General features: G+C 41.4%; 1 protein-coding gene across 4 annotated transcripts in view; it reads left to right on the forward strand.

Annotated features, from left to right (window-relative positions):
• Positions 1-19,725, forward strand: part of klhl29 (kelch like family member 29) — a 409,128-nt gene that overhangs the window by 42,076 nt on the left and 347,327 nt on the right. For all 4 annotated transcript variants that reach the window (XM_033648442.2, XM_033648445.2, XM_078173676.1 and 1 more), the window contains one exon: positions 2,407-2,473. The gene's annotated coding sequence lies outside the window, so the exon portion shown is untranslated. The remainder of the gene's footprint in view (positions 1-2,406; positions 2,474-19,725) is intronic.

A 19,725-nucleotide genomic window follows, 5' to 3' on the forward strand; every position in this document is an offset into this window, starting at 1 on the left:
TAACCATTTATTTAGAAGCAATAAAAATAAATAGCCTGTTTGGTTGCCAAGGACGGGCGGGATGATACATCAGAAATGTAGAATCAGCAGCAGCACTGTTCCTCTGCTGTTTCTTCAAAGTGATGTATCATTAGTACAGATGTATATAAAGCTCTAATGGGAGGTCTGAGACAGACATCAATCACTGATGTATCAGTCGGTCTTAAAAGGAGAATTCACCACCTTTTAATGTGGAAGTCAGTGTTGAACAAACATGAACCAAGACAGCAACACTTTACTCCTAATGCTTTTTACCTTTCCGACTTAAACTAGCATTCTGCCAAGGGACAAATCAATAAAACAGCTCACAATAACCATTAGTGAGAAATTAACTCACTCAATTAGAGGTCAACTTATATTCGATTTTGTAACAGGAAAAAGCAGATAGCCTCAAAAAATTAGCCAATACCACCAAATTGTAAATGATAAAAAAAAAATAAAAAAAATTCAAATGTAATTTGAAACACTGAAATACTTTTTAGTAATTCTGTATTTTTGAAATACTCAAAACACTTTCTTAATGATTGATAAAACATAAAAACAAGACTAGGTTAAAGCCTAGTACATGGCTGGACTGTGTGTGAAACATTATATTACATTATTATTTTAAAACAAGGGCTTTTAATTTCAAACAGGAAGTGGTGGCATTCACATGTGGCTCTGTAGCCCTTCTTTAGTGGCTCCCTGTGGCTTTGACAAAAAAAAAGAAAAAGATGAAAATGAATAAAGACTGTTTTTTTTTAGCATTTTAATTTTTGTTTGTCATTGTTTTAGGCCTAAAGAAATGATACACCTATGCACCAAATAAAAAGAAGCTTTTAAACGTGCAATATGTAATTTTCTGCTGCTAGGGGTCTCAAACCAAAACAATAACAGAAGACGGAGTTGGATGACGTCACGAAGTAGCGTGGAATCATGGGAGTTGCAGTCATATAACAGATACAGATCTGACGTTCCTCACTCTGTGAAAGTGAAACTGACCGTGGCAGTTTTTTTGGCAGAGCGAGCTTCAGCCATCGCTTCAGCAGCAGAGAAATGCTCATGGGATCGCTTGGTTGACCCGTATGTTTCCGTTTTACCGGCTTGTTTACTGGGACAGCTTCGGTGTCAGAAGTTGCAGCAACCGTCAATGCATAATCATGATCCATGACAAGTTAGCTTAGCCTAGCAACAGTAACGTTCGTTCTCTGACGTCTCATCCGGTCTGCTTCTTCTTCTTCTCCTTCATTTAATGGCTATGGTAACTGGAGTTATGTCGCCATTGACGTGCGACCTAATGGCACGGTCCGCAACTTTTTTTAATATTTCATATTTATCTGGGGTTGAAAATTTGTTGGAAACATTTCTGATAATCAAAGTACACAACTAAACAAAATATATAATATTGGTTTAGTCGTTTGTAGACATTTTTATGTGGAAAAACTACATATTATACCTTCAACATTTCGTCTGCTTCAAGTTTTGCCAAATCTTAAGAGCGGTGGCTGGGCTAGCTATGGATTCCAAATCCCAAAAAGTAAGGTTTCGGAGGAGCTTAGAGAATCCAATAGTGTGTGGACAGCTTCATTTTCTTTTGCTCTGCAGAGTTTAAGTTCCAAATATTCATACATTGCCCACTGCAGAATAGCCACTTTGTAGTAAAACATATCAATGAATGCTCATTTATACCTACTAGTCATGTTGATTGGCTTATTTAGACTTAATAGTCTGTGTTACATTCATTATAAGGCTAAATATGTTTTGTGGCTTCACACAGATTTTTTCTTTTTTTGAAATACTGTTTTTGGTCAAAAATGGCTCTTTTGATAAAAAATGTTGTCGACCCCTCCTCTAGTGTTCATAGCCTACTACTGGACCCACTGTCACGGACCACCCCAAAGTTTTATGTTAATACTAGGGTTGCAACAGTATGACATTTTCATGGTACGGTAACCATCTCAGAAAAAATCGTGGTTTCACGGTATCACAATATCACAGTATTACAGAACTTATATCATTGTCACTCAGAATGACTCTTAAAGGAATGAAAACAGAAGGGTTATTTTTGGTTGAACAAATGTTTTATTACTATAATTACTACTAGAAACCATTTTGTTAACGGAAGTATGTAGAAAAAGTCACCCTTTTAAAAAGAACTAAGAGGAGATTCTCTATCCAGCTGCATTTTTTGTCTCATACTGTTGATAAGCAAATATACACCATATAATATAATAACTGTCAACTTTTATATCACAGTATACCTTGAAATCGGTGCATCTCTGCAACCTTCGTAAATACTGATGGGAAAAACTGATGATCACTCTCCAGAGCGATACCTACTGATCAGCATCATTTTGCTCGTTCTAACACAACCCCTTCTCTCTTCAGCTCCAGTTGTTGATGGACGTCCCCGTGTGACTGGTGGAGACTGCGCAGCCATCGGCCACTATCGAAGGTAAGTTCCACAGATAACAGTTCATAAAACATCTCATCGGCACAGATTAATCTGCCCAACCAATAAATCGGTTGACTTCTACACTCAGTAGTCATCTTCCCTTTTGGCCATGCTGGTCTTGGTCGTCTTTTCCAGTTTTTCTTGGAGATCCTGAAGACACCGATATCTCAGGGTTGTTGTCGGTAACAGCATCCACAAAGGAATGTCGCTGAAATTCATCGCAGCAGAAAGCTTCAGTTTCTGTTGCTGTGTTAGCAAAGGGATCACCAGTTGGTGTTGCTCTTGTCAGTTGAGGTGCTGGAAGGTACCCACCAGCGGTACCCTCTTGCACGGCTCATGTAGCTGCAGCCTCGGAAACTTCTTTGGTCGTAACGTCACAGCTGTATTTCTGAATCAGCCAAAACACTGTAAAATGCATCCTTGCATAGCTAGTTTGACACACACATTTTTGGTTTTGCCTCTGGTGGTTTTTGTCATTTCTTTGAGGTTTGTTTTTGGTTGTTTTGTCCCTTTTTGTAGCTAGTTTGTGTCTCTCTGTGGTCATTTTGAGTCACTTCCTGGTCAGCACATGTTGATTTAAGTGACATTTTGCAGGTGAAGGCCCCCCTAACACTTTGGGCCCCTGGGCCTGTTCAGTAATCCATCCATGGTTAGCAACACAAGAAGATGAAAAGAGGTTCTGTTCTTGAGCGGCATTTAGAGCACGCCCCCAGAGGCTGAAACCCAACCTGTAGTTCTTCCTGCATCCAACTACGTTACTGTCACGTTAAATGACACTGCTGGATGGCGAAAGAACAACAGATTTTGCAGCTGCAAACTCAGCTCTCTCAATCAGTACAGCGCTCACTGAGGAATATAATGCCTCAATCAATACATGTACCATCAACACTGACTGGACATCCACATAAAAGGTGGTGAATGTTCCCTTTAAAGGAAACCTAAGGGGGTGGGAGCTGTGATGAATAACATTTGTTTAGGTCTGAATTTCCAAAACTGTAATCTCTTGTCTCTTCAGCTCATATAAAGCAGCTTAATGAAGTCTGGAAAGCTGACTGCATCCTCTAGTGATCGCTCCAGACGAACCGTGCCGTTCTGTCTCGAATCTGTCAATGCTTCAATTATTTTTACTATCAAGTAGGTTTGCATAACACAACGTTTTCTGAGATGAAACTTAATTTTCCCTTCCAGCTTTACTTGGCAAACTGTCCACTGGCTGAAGAAAGTAGGCACAATGGAGTCGGTGTTTCTGGGGGGGAGAGGGAGAACATTATGTGAGTGTTTGGGGATGAAGCACAGACCAGCTGTTTTCTGCCTCGGGGAAAATGGCAATATTCTCAGTGTGATTTTGTGAATGTGTTATGGTTTAAGGCGATTTTCTTTCCATTTGTCCAGGGGAGCTTATGTGTCTGCATACCTGTTTCACCTTTAGAAATATCTAAAATGGCACCATGCTGTATTTATTTACACTAAGCCTTACAGGTGGACAGTCGTATTCTGATCTTGAATAGATCAGACCAGATCTGCCCAGCAACCTGAAATCCAACCTCATACTGTCACACTTGAGCACAACAAACAAATAGATTAATAATGGAGCGATCTTGAGGGGAAAAAGCAACAATTCTTGTCACTGGGGTGTTTGAAAGCTCTGCCCTCTTGGCTGCAGCTCTTCTGCTGTTTACATCCACAGTCGTGGCTACAGGCAGCCATTTTAAACAAGGTAGCAAAGCACGGACGAGGAGCGAGGGGCTAGTAATTGTGTCAGCGGCAGAGCTCTGAGCCAGTAACTGTCAGGACCTCATACTTTCCCCCTGCTCCCGGTTTAATGGAGCATGTGAGGGCCAAGGTGCGCTGCCCCGGCCCCAGCCTAGGCTCTGTTCAAATGGCCTCCTGTCCTCCGCTGATGGGCACTGTGGAACAATAAGCCTAAGGTGGAGCAGCTGGAGAAAGCATTAGTGAAAGACCCTTCCTTGCAGGTTGCCATTTCAGCCCCACTACCCTCTGTTTGCTTCCACAATAAGACACATTTTTTTATGACCTGAAACAATAGCAATAACCCTGTTTCATGCCTCGAGTTGTGGTGTTGAAATTCCGAGTAAATGTACAACTGATGCCAGGGTGTAGCATTCACACATTCAGGTGTAAATAGGCATTTGGAAGCTATAGCTAACAGAGTGCTGATCCCTCCCTGTGAGTCCATGCAAAGGTTTTTTACAACATCTCTGTCCCCCGGTGGGCTGTAATCTTGTGTCTGTTGGCCCGCAGCCGCAGATTCCAAACGCGGTCCGAGCGAAAGCTTCCCTTCATGGTAAAGAGTGAAAGTCCAGCTGTCACCCAAACTGTTTGGTTTGGAAGATCTCGGGAAGTGAATGGAAGCAGAGCCTCTGTGTAGCGCAAGGCCTGTTGTTTTGGAGCTGCTATTGGTGGAAATAGTGCCCAGAATTCACAGATCTGTGGTATCACTGTTCAGACCACATCCAGGCTTGGTACTAATGAGCCTTTGACTCAGAAAGACACATTTCTCATTCACAGTTTCTCTGCTTGCTCTGTGCCTGCATTTTCTCCACACCCGCTTGCTGAATTTCATTGTTCGCCGCACGCGTCACTGCCCTCATGATATCAGAAATTTCACTTCATTACTAGTTATCTGTTTGAATATGCTGAACTATGACACCACTTCAATCAAGTCAAGTACATATTGGTTCTGGGCTTTGATGTCGTTTGTGTGTGCTTCTTTGTCAACTGTGTAAAATAAATTGTTAGCTTGCGGTTTTGTTGAAGCACTTTTTGTGGCGACGAATAAATGCAATGCATTCAAAGTATTGAACAGAGCTGTTGTTCAGTCTGGCAGGTCAAGCCTCAAGGTTACATTAATAGATTGTGATATCCAATTCTTTCAGATCCATGAATACTGACAATTGAAAGCACACGCCATCTCAGTACCAACCAACGGGCCGTACACATGCCCCATCCTTAACCACCTGGAACACGTGAGGTCAGGTGCTGGGCGCTACTCTTGTGCCTTTTCTGTGCCAACTTTCAAAAGTGTGACAGCAGGTTGCATCTGAGGTTGCTAAGCAACCTTAACAAGCACTGTACATAGCCTATTTACCTGAAATCATGACTACAGAGCTGATGTTCCTCCAGGTGCTGTTTGTGTGTCGGCCTATCGTCTGTGGGGCAGATGTAAAGCTCTGGCAGCTCTGCACTAAAATGATCAACTTCTTTTCCGTATTCATCAGAGACTGATGTTTACAGATGAAGGGAAAGATATCTGTCAGCTGTGATTGGTTGGTCCTCATCACATGGCGTGGTGCGCGCTGCTGTGTTCCAAAAGTTGAACTCTGTTTATCTCAGGATGTAGCCGTCTGTGCCCTGAAAAATAGGCGGTTGGTAGGGCCATAACGGTACATGTATTTGTGTCAAACCGTTTGGTACGCGACTTTCGGTTCGGCACGACCCTGTACCGAATTATTGGGCGCAGGATATTATTTTATTTATTTATTTTTTTATTTTAATTCGTTTTTGCGAGCCGAACCATTTAAAATATCTAGTTCCCTGACGGACATAATTGAGTGACTGACCGAGTCTGACCGTAAATCTCCGCTTTCACTTTGTGCAGTGCATTCTTGCATTTTGACAACATGGCAAGTGAGCCTGATGAACCTGAAGACCCACCCGCAAACCTTAAGTCCTCCGTTTGGGAACGCTTTCAGGGTAAAATACGAAGATGGAAATAAACAAGTGGACAAGTCAAAAGCAGTGTGCCAACACTGCAGAACAGCGGTCGGGTATGTACTTGGAAACACGTCTAACATGCTAATGCATCTAAAGTGACACCACCCGAGTTTGTACGTTAACTGGCAATCTGGTGCAAACTACGATATCGTCGTCGTTTAAAAAGAAAGCGCGCTTCCCTGACCATCGCGCTAAAGAAATAATCAGCGCCATTGGAGTTGAGTAAAATTGTTTAAGCTGCACTTTAGATATAAGCATGTTTTGTTTACTGCACTTTAACAAAGTGGGAAAGCTAAGTAAGTTCCTAGTAAAACTGAATCTGAGCAGGCTTTAAAGCTGACCAGCTGCACTATACTTTTTATTTTAATTGAGTAAAACTGTTTAAGCAGAAATGTATATTTATATTTTTCATTCAAAAAATGTGTTAAAAAAACAGCAGGATTTTATTTTTCACTTTCATGTTTCTATTTTCATTCAAACAATGTGAAAAAGCAGGATTTTATATATATTTGTTTCATTCAAAAATTGTGTAAAAAGAGTTAACTGCTGTGGTGGTATGTTTTAATAAGGTTACCAATAAGTAAAAGATATTTAATAGTTGTCTTTTTTTTCATTACTGTTCCGAAAAAAAAACGAACCGTGACTTGTGTACCGAGGTACGTACCGAACCGAGATTTTTGTGTACCGTTACACCCCTAGCGGTTGGGAACATGTACACTCAGCTCTGGCATCGCTCTGGCGTTTGAGTGTGCCTGCTGCTCAAATATAAAAAGGGCCCATTTGCACATTTGGAAAGATCATATTTTAAGAAACCTTTTAACCTTTGACCATTCTGAGAAGTTTTTTTTTTTTTCCATCATGTTATTAAATTAAAGTAGGTTGTCTTAAACCATTTAGCACTCAAAAACCAATGAATTTGAGGGGTGCGAAAAACACGAGATGTGTACAGCCCCTAATTTGGAACATTGTTCAAGTACTGCATGGACAAAGACGGACAGTATTTTGTGGTGGCGCATCATCGCATCACGCAAGCAAAGGGGCTTAAATTAGCATATGACTACTGCACAGTCATCTGTCCTGCCAGTGAATGCCCCTTGTAACCTTTCCTATTAAATGCGAGACAGTAGCAGGTGTAAGTGGGGTTTTTTGTGTAGTGGAAATAGGCTTTACTGTAACTTTTTAAAACATTTTTATTGGTCCAATACTTTGGTTTATGGCCAAATACCTGCAGAACTGACATTCACATTGACCTCAGCTGTGCTCATCAGCACGCTAACACACTAAACTAAGATGGTGAACTTTATACCAGGAAAATGTCAGTGTGTTAGTGTTCTCATCAGCTGTGGTTACATAGACAATGTTTCTTCAATCTGATTGAAATCAAACTGATTAGAAATTCTCACAGAACTCTTAGATACGGGATAAGATGCCTCAAAGCATTCAGTCAGAATATAACTTTATAGACTTGTGGTTCTGCTCGCAGTGCAGCATCTTATCTGCCGGGAATACAACAAGAGGATGAAGGAGGTTTTTTTACAGCCTTTTTAAGAAAATGTATTTAATTCAAGAAGGTCTCAGTCAAGTTGTTTTGGTGTGCACTTGAGTGCAATTGCTGTGTTCACACCTGCCCAAAGGAACCGCACATAGGGGCAGGCGAACCTGATTGAACCGAACCCTATGGGGCAGGTGTGAAAGCATCCTTAGTCTTGTTACAAACCTGAGACGAAGTCCTTTTTAATGCATAAGACTAACAATTAAAATGTCATGTTACGTGTCTATTCCTGTCGAATGATGTGTTATATAGACTTGAATATTTTGGTCTTTAGGTGGTCACATGTCAAGTGATGTGTCACAGCAGTCAAATTGAAGTCCTATTTTTATCTCAAGTCTACGTCACAGGTATCGAGCAAAACAATCTTTTGCACTAGAAACAAAACAGAATTAAAACTTTTAAAAGTTTTGCACCCAGAAGTCTGCAGAGAGCAAAAATCCAGGAAACAATGCAGGTACGTCCAACACATTGTTTTATCACTGTCTGCTCTGTGCCCAGGCAGCAGGCAGACTCAGCTCGGCTGTGTTCTCATGTCGATTAGCCAAAGCTTGTCTGGTGGCAGCGATTTCGCCACTCACTTTTTCACTGGAGCACCATCTGCAGCTTGCTGCCTTAGTGTTTGCCTCGCACTTCCCAATCCCATTCAGAAGTGAGTGCCAAAACAATCAGATAGGAAGACATTGACACGAACACTCAGAGGTTGAATTTGTGAGTCAAATTTCCCCCCTTTGCTCCCCTGCATCCTGGTAAACAGATTTTGAAGATGAACTTGTTGAGTGACGTCTTCTTCGCCGTGCAAGGCCGCAGCCTCACAAGGGTAAAATAAACAGCGGTATTGAGGAGTGAAAATGATGACAAGGCTATATTAGGATGATCTTTCCATTGCTTTTCAAATAGCTTCATTTATTTCTTGGAACCTGGATTGGTCTGGGGATAGTATATATATGTATCTGCTGTAAACTGCCAGTTATCACATTTGACATCACCAGTTGACTCCCATCAGGCTCCAGATGGGAGCGCTTCACCCACGAAAATGTGGGAATGAAAGAGGCGTTTTCTTTATACAAAAAAACACCAACCCAGCAAAACCTTTTAAAGATTTTGTGCTTATTCAGGCAATTCTGTGTTCCCTAGCTCACGTCAAACTCAGGGCCATGTTGTGCTCGCAAATACTCAAAGCATGAGAGGTGAAATGAAATTGCTTCAATCAATCCTTGATCATTTTTTCTATGGAGAGCTGTGGGGAAACGGTAGATAAAATGGAACGGTTCACCTGAAATCAGCCCTGACGCACGGAGTGACATCAGCATTACCCTTCCTCATATGTGGGTCTTTTAAAAGGAGTATAAATTCAGAGTTGGTTTCACTGCTGGCACAGCTGCCTGCGTGGTGTAAACCCTCTTGAACTATTGTAATAATCCGCAAAACACTGCACAGCCGGAGGTGAGATGCTATCTACTTCATGCTGGATAATGGACACAAAAATGGATTCACTCAGGACATCAAACTGTTCAGTCATTGTGAAGGATGGTCGCTGGTATTCAGGCTCTTGTCTGGAAAACATGGATTTAAAAAATGCCCAGTCCTTCTGTTGTGAGTCAAGAATCATGTGTTTTGTTGTCGCAAATCGCTGATAATTAACTTTGGCTCACATTTATTTTTAGCTGCAGTGATGTCGCAGTATGTTCCATGTTTTTCTCCTCATTCTTAAGACGATCTGAGGAAAATGATGTGCTTCTGGTTTTGTTTGGTTAAAGTGGAGTAAAACATTTTAACCATGCCAACTGTGTGGCACTTGATGATGGTGGTGTTGGTTAGTCAGTCCATCACTTAATCATCACTGTTCATGCTGGCGCCCCATGTACAAAGGCAGCGTCTCTGCAGCAGTGGCCGCAGGCTCGATTCCAGCCCACGGCTCCCCACTGCGTGCCATCTTTCTGCTGGATGCATTACCATGAATTTTGGTACAGATATCCAAGGTTCCCAGATGATGTATCCTAACGAGCAGCACCACCTGCAGGCCAAAATATTCAGTCATTTAGTCATTTAGTCAACCCTGTCAACCATAATAAAAAATAAAGGCACAGGCACATTGATTAGCAACATTACCTCATTGCTAGCAGTTGGGGAAAAAATTGATACAGCATTATATCGCGATATTCTTGTGTGGTAATATCGTGTCGTCACACAGTATCAAGTATTGATTTTTTTAATTGTATGATTTATTAATATTACAAATACAAATTGAACAGACAGAAAACTTATTACATGGGGGTGGGAATCACCAAAAGATCCATAATACGATATTATCACGATACTTAAGTCACGATACAATATTATTGTGATTTATAGTATTTTGCCATATGCTTTGCGATAAAATGTGTTATAATATATTTTGATTTATAACTTCTTTCAATCATATATAATTTATATTTTATATTATAAACTAGTCCAGACCCATTGGTAGCTTTGTCTCCTTCTACCTATGCCAATCCTCAATGCCTATGTGCAGTTTCACATAGATTGACCACGTCAGTGAGTAGAAAAACGTGGGACAGACGGAATGACTGACTGACAGTTTCCATGATTATGTACAGCATACTATACCATGACTTAGTCATACCAAAAATTAGAAAAAAACAAAACATTGGTTCACAGGTGGAGCCACAGCGATCGGTCACATTTTAGCCATTTTGAAGCATTTTTCTGTTGTTATAGTGCCACCCAGTTGCCAATTAGAGTTAAATTTCTCCAGTCACCTTGAGGCGTCCTGTTCTACATATCTACCAAGTTTAGTAAAAATCCATATGGCAGTTAGGCCTAGATAAGAAATGAGCTCTCTAGCGCCCCCATTTTGTTTGATGGGGTCAATAATGGAGGGGTCCCCTCAGATTATGTGTGGTCATATGCCTACAAAGTTGCGTGGTGATGGGTGAAACCCTTGAGATGTTATACACCTTTATGTGATGAGCCACGCCCTCCACAATATTCATTGCCTTATAGAAGCTCAGCTTTAGTAAGTTTTCCAACTTTTGCCAAGAGGGAACTTTAGATATTGGTCCCTAGATTATGTTCACCCAGTTTCATGCAGATCGCTCAAACTTCCTAGGAGGAGATTGATTTTAAATGTTTTTCAAAAATCTATATCTAATAGATATCTAATCTATATAAGCGGAAGTTATGGGTTCTTGAGGCAAATGTGTTCCTCATGAGGAGAGGCATCTCTGTGCAAAGTTTCATGTCTCTACGACGTACGGGGCATGAGATATGCCCATTCAAAGTTTGCAATTTCAATCGGTTGCTATAGCGCCCCCCTTTGGCCAATTGATGTAATATAGCTTCATTGGCATCCTCCCATGACCCTCTACCACTGTGCCAAATTTCACATGGATTGACCAAGTCAGTGAGGAGAAAAACGTAGAACAGGCACACACACAGAGTTTTCATCATCATATAGTAACATAGTAAGATGATGCCCCCCTAAAGAATCTTCGTCACAGTCTGTTTTATCTGATAAGATAAAGTTTTGAGTCGGTTCATCTCACGTCATTCATTTTTTAGCAGCTGCAAAATAAAAAAGCAGTTAATTATATTATCTGTTATTCTACCTAAAGTTCCATTTGTATCTGTAATATTAATAATTATATAATCAAAAGAAATCGCTACTTGGCACTGGGTGATGATACAAAACACAAAAATATTGCAATACTGTACTGTATCGATTTTTGTTTTCCCCTACCCCAATTACTAAATAATACAGATGCTGACACAGTTTTTTTTTTTTGGGAAATTATTGGCAGTTGAAAACATGTAATAAATCACAAGATATGGCAATATATTTTATCACAATACTCAGCATATCGCAACACATTTAAAATGGCAATAATATCGTATTGTGGAGCCTCTGGTGATTCCCAGACCTACTCATTATGTTAATAGAAAACATAATTTGCTTTGCTTTATGTCTCCCTCCAAATAGCTGTATATGAATGTAATTTCTTGAACTCACATGGGCGGATTCTGAGACAGTGGGCCCCTGGGCAAAGATATACAAAAGGGTTTGGTAGTCGCTATGCATCTTATTGTGATTTGTGCCTTTATTTGTAGTCGTTTTGTCTCTCTTTGAGGTGATTTTGTGTCTTTTTGGTAGTTTTGTGTCTCTTTGTGGTCATTTTTAGCCTCTTCTTGGTTTGTACGTGTTCATATGAGTAATATTTTGCAGGTTAAGGCCAGGGGGGCCCCTGTTATTTTGAACCCTTGGGCCTGAGCCATTAATCCATCCTGTGTTCATTAATCCATCGTGTGTTCATTAATCCACCCATGAGGAGACAGAGCTGATTTAGTGGAGTATCATCTCATTTACATCACAAGATGGATCGGCGCAAATTTTGGTTCACACATTCATGTTCCCCCAGAGCATGAATCCTTATAACTTTTTCTTTTAGTCCCACCAGCAGGTCAACATCTGTCTTTATCCAGTATTTTGGTTTATGACCAAAATTGCACCTTGAAAACATTGTGACATTCCTTTTCGCCTCAAATGAACTTAGTTCTAGTTGGGAACTGTTAGCTAAACTAAGTTGGTTAACATGATGAGCATAACTAAACATAAGGACATTAGTGTTGTCACTGTAAGTATGTTAGCATGCTCATGTTAGCATTAACTCACTCTGCCTGATCGCAGCCTCACAGAGCTGCTCAAGTGGCTGCAGACTTTAATTTGTCAGTAATAATTCAGTCCCAGCTTTAAACATTTAACTTGAGCTATTTGTCATGTTACATTCATCAGATTTTCTGTTTCTTTTCTACATCATTTACTAAAATATAGAGATGTTTCCCTTGAAAATAAAAACGCCAATAACTGGCATTTAGACTGAATACAGAATTAAGAGAAAATGTAATACAGTGAGTAAATCAGCATTCAAAATGTCACATCCCGACATTATTATGTTTCACAGACCACAGAAATAAGTTGTTGAATTAATCAGCTTTTGTATAACTCTTTTTGGTCTCACCTTGCATCCCTCAGATTCGATTTACGGCGCCTGTTAAATATTGTAACAAAAGTACATGCGTGCAACGACCCCTAACTTTTACATTTCAATGTCACCGGCGACCCAGACAGAGAAGTTGAGTGAATGTGATGTTTAATAAATGAACAACAGGACCCCTCTTTTTTTCCCAAAGTCTTCAGGTCATGTTAGATAGATGTCTGTGAAATTATATTTTATGATTGGGCTAATTGAAGTGGCCAGTCATTTTTTTTATGTCTGTGTCAGGCGGCTTTACTACCTCCTCTGAGGCGAACTGGGAGAGAGTCACATCGCGGAAGGACAAGCAGCTTCCTTCATTACTCAACTCTTCGCTGTAATCTCATTTTCTACTCGCAAGCAGTCAAACAACCTTTAGATTCAGTGAAGTTCCAGGTCTCTCTGGCAGTTTTCAATAAGAAAGGGGCGGAGGATGAAGACATTACATGTCTGTGTCTGATTAACCTGAAGGTTGAATCCAAAGCCATGCCATTTATTGCTGTTTAAAAGCTCAGGTATATATCAATCTTGCATTTCTTGTAGTTTTTTTGGTTAATATTAGATAAAGGCTGCATAATGAGAAAAACAGCGAGCCAGGAACCCTCACTGTTTATAATAACTAATTAGAGATTCAGCTAAATTATGTTTGTTTATCACATAATTAATTACCGCCATCACATTATAGCTTGTCTCGACAAGAACGGTCCATAGACTTGTCCGTTCTTGCTTCGAGCAGCTGTGTTGCTTTAGTTTCCCCATGGTTGTGATTTGATATGAGATTCACTAGACAATTTCCAGTTTATTACTGCTGTGTCCAGGCAGTCCCTGATAAGATTAACCAATGTCTATGAATCATTGCTGGAGAGTATTTGAGGCGCCGGTCAGTGGCTGAACGTGCACATCAAGGATTGTTCACAAGAGCAGTACAGTGCCCTTGTGATATGAGCAACACTTTACAGAGACTGCCCCTGACTACTGATCCAGGACCGCTGTGAGGACGTCGTGTTTCTCTTTCGGTGTTGGCCGAGGTTTGGATTGAGCGCAGGGGTGTGTTGATCCCTGATCTGTGGAGAAGGGCCGGGATGTGCCCGTGGGGAAAAACGGCCCTAAACCCAATTTCCACTAAAAGATTGAGGAGGCTAACACGCTCTGGGCAAGGCGCTGAACCCTCTTTCTTTTCTTGTCTTGTCTTTTAATCGCATCAGGCTTTTAATTCTTTCATGAACTAGACTCAGACCTTCTTTTGTTTTAACATTTCATGAGGAGCGGGGAGATAAGAGAGCTGCGATTGGCCCTAAGAATCTCAGCTGTGTGTCGCATTTTTAGAGGAGGCTTGTTTTACCTTAACACTACTGCAAAGGGAGGTGTTGACTTTGACTGATGGTTTACCCTTCTAACACTTACACACACACACACATATATATATATACATCCACACACATACACAGAGTTGATGAATTATGTATCGGTGCGCTGGAAACAAACTAATCAATATAAGATGTCTAGCTTGAGTATTGACCAGGAACGTGGTGCACATCGGCCACGAGGAAGAACTCACGTTGCACTGAGGTATACAATACGAGTTATTAATGGCTAAATGTGTTGCATATAAGCACCAGAGTGCAGGTGCACACCTACAGGGAGTTTGATATGTCATATAAAGCACCACTGAGTTTAAAGGTCCAGTGTGTAAGATTTAAGGGGGATTTAGAGGTGATGATTGCAAATTGCAACCAGCTGAAACTTTTCCTGATTAGTTTTCCTTCAGTGTTCATTGTTCAGGAGGTTTTTTACCCGGAGCTGAATTATCCGCAGAGGTCTCTTCCTCTCTGAAACAAACAGACCAGGTGATTAAAACTGGTATGAACAGTGAATAAAGCAGTTTAATATTACAAGTCAGTGTTTCTTTAACGTTGTTTGGCACAGCGCACACAGGCCTCTATTCCAGCACCTGCTCACGTGTGCTCATATAATCTCTCATCCAGACATTCAGGAGGTTTTTCACCGGGAGCCGAATTATCCGCAGAGGTCTCGTCCTCCCTGAAACAAATGGACCAAGGGTCTCATTTGTAAACAGTGTGTACGCAAAAAATGAGGGCTGAAAGCGGTGTTAACCGCTTCCCACGCACAAGTTGTGATGTATAACAACAGACCTGACTTGAGAAACTTAAACCCATGCTCATGAACATTTTGGACACAGGAAATTGGCGACACAGATGGTGAGGTTGAAGCCTGATTACAGAAAGTGTTGAATATTTTTTGACACATACCATTTTTAACCTTTGTCGTACGTACATTTTTAGCATGGATCCTACGCATTGTTTTATAAATGAGACCCCAGGTGATTTAAACTGGTCAAAACGCTGAATAAAGCAGTCTCACCTTAAATAAAAAAGTGTATTTTTGACACTGCATGTCACAGAAGGGCTTCCAACTAGAGGACTGCATTGGGATTGGGATCCCGCAGGGCTCAACACAAGTCTCGCAGGAATGGGCGGTTTTATATTTGCATTGGGTGGAAGCGGGCATTCAAAAAATAAAGAATAAAAAACCTTGTTGGTCCCAGAAATAAATCAACATGACAAATGGAGACATCAACAAGTTATGTGAAACAGAAGATAAAAGCAGGACATTACAGTACAAAGAAAAGAAAGTCAAGGCAAGATGGACATTTGGAGGAATATACATAATAATTATAATAACACCGACTCCCAGAGACACCAGAATACCTGTAGTTATGCTGCATATTACCCACAGGTATGCATATCTTTATTGATACCACACTAAAATAATGTCTTTCCCTGCAGGACCAGAATAGACTCTATTTATTGATAATCAATCTACTGTGCGGACATGTATGGTCACAGTGTTTAAGGGTGTGGGCGGGAGCTTACACACACCCTGATAGATAACAATAGATAACACACTACAGGAGCGAGTGGTAATGGTCAGAAATCCAGCAGGAGCAGGCAGGAGTGGGACTGGGAAAGCAGTCTTGCAGGAGGCCCTGTTGCCAACCATGGTGGCTGATACGAAAGCACTCTGAGCTATTGTAGAAACGTGATGGTGCAACATGGCGATCTTTATAGACGAGGACTTGCTCCCTGTGTAAATATAAAAAGCTTATTTTAAGGTAACAAAAACACAAAGGTTCTTATTTTCAGGTGATTATACACTAAAGAAAACATGCGTATTATATTCCGTTTGTGCCAGTATATCCCCCTAAACCCTCCACGCTGGACCTTTAATCCTCCTATATAAAGATGGATGGATGGATATCAGATGTGTGTCCATGTTTACATCATGCTCGTCTTGTCTCTGTCAGCTCGGCTTTACAGACCTAATCCTGACAGGTGAAAGTGTTGTTCATGCAGTCTGTGTGGGCTGCTGCCTGTGATACAGATAAACTGTCTCAAATCAATACGCTTCTGCGCCACTCTGCCCGTGCGCACTTCCCCACCTTTTACCTTCAAAAGGTCAGCAGCAGCCGAGTCTTTTAACTCCTCATTGTTTAGTCCGGCTCTAATGATCCGCCTGGAAAACACCTCGCTGCTCGCAGCTGCATCACCACCAGCAGGCCTTCTCCTCTGTTTTGATTGGCTCTGAGATTTCTTGGAAGATGGATGGCTCCAACGTCCTTGACTGGTTTGCAATATGCGCCGCCATATCCTCCCTCCCTCCTGCATTTGGAATCACTGTTCTCTGTTTGATGGCAGGCAATTACAGGAGATTGTTTTTCTTTTGTTGTACACGCTGGTCGGCACAGTGCCCCTTTTCTTCTTGGAAAGTAGCGCCCTGTTTTTCCTACTTGACAGATGCGCATGGCTCGAAGACGAGCAGGATTTGACTTAGCAAGTATGGAGATTGATGGGAGGTTTATGAGTAAATACAGTCAAATGTGTTGGCAGTTGCATGAAATTAGTTGTCTTTGCTGTGTATAATCTTCAGACGTTCTGAAAGAATAATTATTGCTTACATTGACGGTTGGGTGTCGTGTTGAGCGCGGCTGGTCGTCATCGTTGGCTTTTTATTTACTGCTTCTTGTTGCGGAGTTGTCATAAGGAATACTTATTTTCTGAGCCTGAAAAAACAGAAAACGATCTCCCAACACTCTTCTTCTTCTTCTTGGTGTATTATTGTGGGTTATTTGCTGTGAGAAGGCGATAATGGTGCAACTTTCACACCCACCCAGAATAGTTCAGCCAATTATACAGGTTATTCAGATTTGATAAGAACCTTTTTAATTAAAAAGGAACTTTATGAAAAGACTAATTAAATCAGTCTTGAATACAAACAAACAATGATGAGATTAACCTGAAGCTTGCTCTCTCTCTTTTTCATGTTTAAGATATTTCCTAATCATAACCATATCATATTGCAATAAAATTAGGCCGAGGTTTTGGCTCTCCTGTGCTATGGTGGCTGAAATGAGTGTTTCGCCTTATTAAATCAGGAGATGTGAAGAGCGAGAATGTGCGAGAGATGATGTATGGCAGTAATGAGTGACGGCAGAATGAGGGGTATGGTTAGCTGGAGGAGAATGACCTTGACATCAGACATTCATATGTGAAGATGTGGGAAATAATCAGCCTCGGCTCCCAGCACTCAGCAGCACCATGCCCCTGATGACTGCGCTGCAAACAATGAGCTTCACTGATGCAGGGGAGTGTGTTACAGAGATGTGCTTCACTTTCTTCTCTTTTTGGTGTGCACTCCTTTTTTGTGTGTGTTTCCTGAGTACATTTCACAGCCTGCGAGGCTCTGCCACTGAAGGGGTCGCTCATTAAAAATGGCCGCCTCACCACCACCAAATAACATCCCAGACTAAAGCTGTCCCTGATGTTTGTTTGTTTACTGTAATCATAACACATTAGATTCCTACACTAATGCCATTTGTGTTCACTTTAGAGGAAAAAAACAGTATCAAAGCTCTTTATTCAGCTGAAAAAGCACTATATGTAGTCGAGCAGTGATGCCCAACAACCCAGTCACCAGGATAAATGTTGCCATTGTACATTTCAGCAACCACAGATATGTCACGTTTGTACATTATTGTGTATTGGATATGTTGCATGATTGTATGATTAACGTGTAGTTGTGTTAAGGAACAAAACCCACTTGAATATGGTCAGGAAAAGATCATGTTTTGGCTTAAAATCCCAGTTTTCATGGGACAATCCCAGCAGGACATGCAGCGATGGCTCAGTAAAAACGAACCACTTTTTGCGGCACTATCCAAGCAGGAAATGCAGTTCACTCAGGAAGACTTTAGTCAAAGAAAACTTAATTTCCATTTGCAGTATTATATTTAGTGGTATGTTTTTGTTCAGGGGCCTCTCTGCCTTTCCTAGGCCTACGCAGAAAGCCTCTTCCACGTGCCTATATGGACATCCTTGAGGCAGATAGAGCCCATCTCTCTGCCCTTCCACATGCACATCCACAGTGCCTGCAGCAACAATAGGCAGGCCAGAGCAGTTTAAATAGGGCACCCTGAATGAGATCTGCCAATTGGTTGCATAGACAGGAATCATGTGATCTATCAGCTGACTCCCTTCAATCAATCAGCTGCTCCATCAGTTGATTGAGCTGATTGAGATCAGCTGATGTAGCTGGGATGTGAGCTGAGCTTGACGTCGTGTCCTGCCTCAACTTAAGCTATGCTAAAAAAAAAAAAGAAGCTTTTTATGGCACTACTTTGGCTGGAAACGCGGCAGTGGCTCAGTAAAGAAGCAACTAGTTTTCGTGGTGCTATCATGGCTGGAATCACAGTGATGGCTTGGCTAAAAAAAAAAGAAGAACCAATTGCTCTCTGTGGCACGATGTCTCTTATTGCCAGAGCAAATACAGCGAGGTGTTGCTAAAAAACACCCAGTTTTGGTTACTAAACGCAGCTGGAAACACAGCAATGATTTGCTAATAAACAGCAGGATTTGTTCTTTGTTGGACTCGAACAGTGGTCTGCAGCTTGGCAGGTGTCTCGTCTTGGTGACGCGCCATCCACCATCCCCTCCACCTCCTGTTGCCAAAGTCAGCTCATGACCTACGTCACTTTAGTAACATTAATATGGTATGTGTAAATCATACAAATGTAATGTTGTTTGCATTGTCTTCTGGCTGCTGGGCTGAGCCCAAAACTTCCAGCAGTAATCTGCAGCGACACACCAACCAATCGCCTGCAGTCTCTCTGGCTTATTGATGTTTATTTGTCTCATAACAAGTGTGATTTTGTTTGATATTCAAAAAGCGGGGATGCAGGATGTTAACAGCGGAGAAATAGACGTCATGGTGCTCCGCAGCGTTTGCAGTCACCCCAACAGTCTCTGTGACATTCAGCAGTTGGAAATGGCATTTGTGACATTCACTGAGTGAGAGTAATATATTCACCTCGGTTGGCTCATCTAGCCCTCACCAGAGCAGACAGCTGCTATAAAGGCTATGTGCGCCAAGCATTCTCACACTGTCAACAACTTGCTGTAGCCGGGCTGCATGATTTTATCACCCTCAGAATGGAGTGAAAAGCCAGCGCTACAGGGGTCATGCTTTATTTAGACAGTTAGATAGTAGCTGTATGGGCTGCTCTTTGTTTTTTTCTTAAATCTCAAATATATATAATATACACAGAGTATTTTCACACTATCACATTTATGATGTTTTTTCTTCTCTTTTATCGCCCTGCACCACGGTAGATTCGCTTTAACCCACGCCAGAATGCGGCGGAGATGTGGCAGTAGGCTATTACTTCCTGACATATTGCATTGCACATGTCATTTAACATTTCATTCAAATGATGGACAGGGACGCGCAGCCACATTCAGCTTGTCACAAAGAGCGTTCCTTTAATATTTTCTGTTCCTCACGCTGTATTAGATGACAAAATGGCAACTGCTGCCATTCTCGCAGTGCTGATGTGGAAGCCTGATGCCAGAAGTTTTATT

Source organism: Epinephelus lanceolatus, chromosome 13 (assembly GCF_041903045.1).
Source record: "Epinephelus lanceolatus isolate andai-2023 chromosome 13, ASM4190304v1, whole genome shotgun sequence".
Classification (NCBI taxonomy): Eukaryota; Metazoa; Chordata; class Actinopteri; order Perciformes; family Serranidae; genus Epinephelus; species Epinephelus lanceolatus.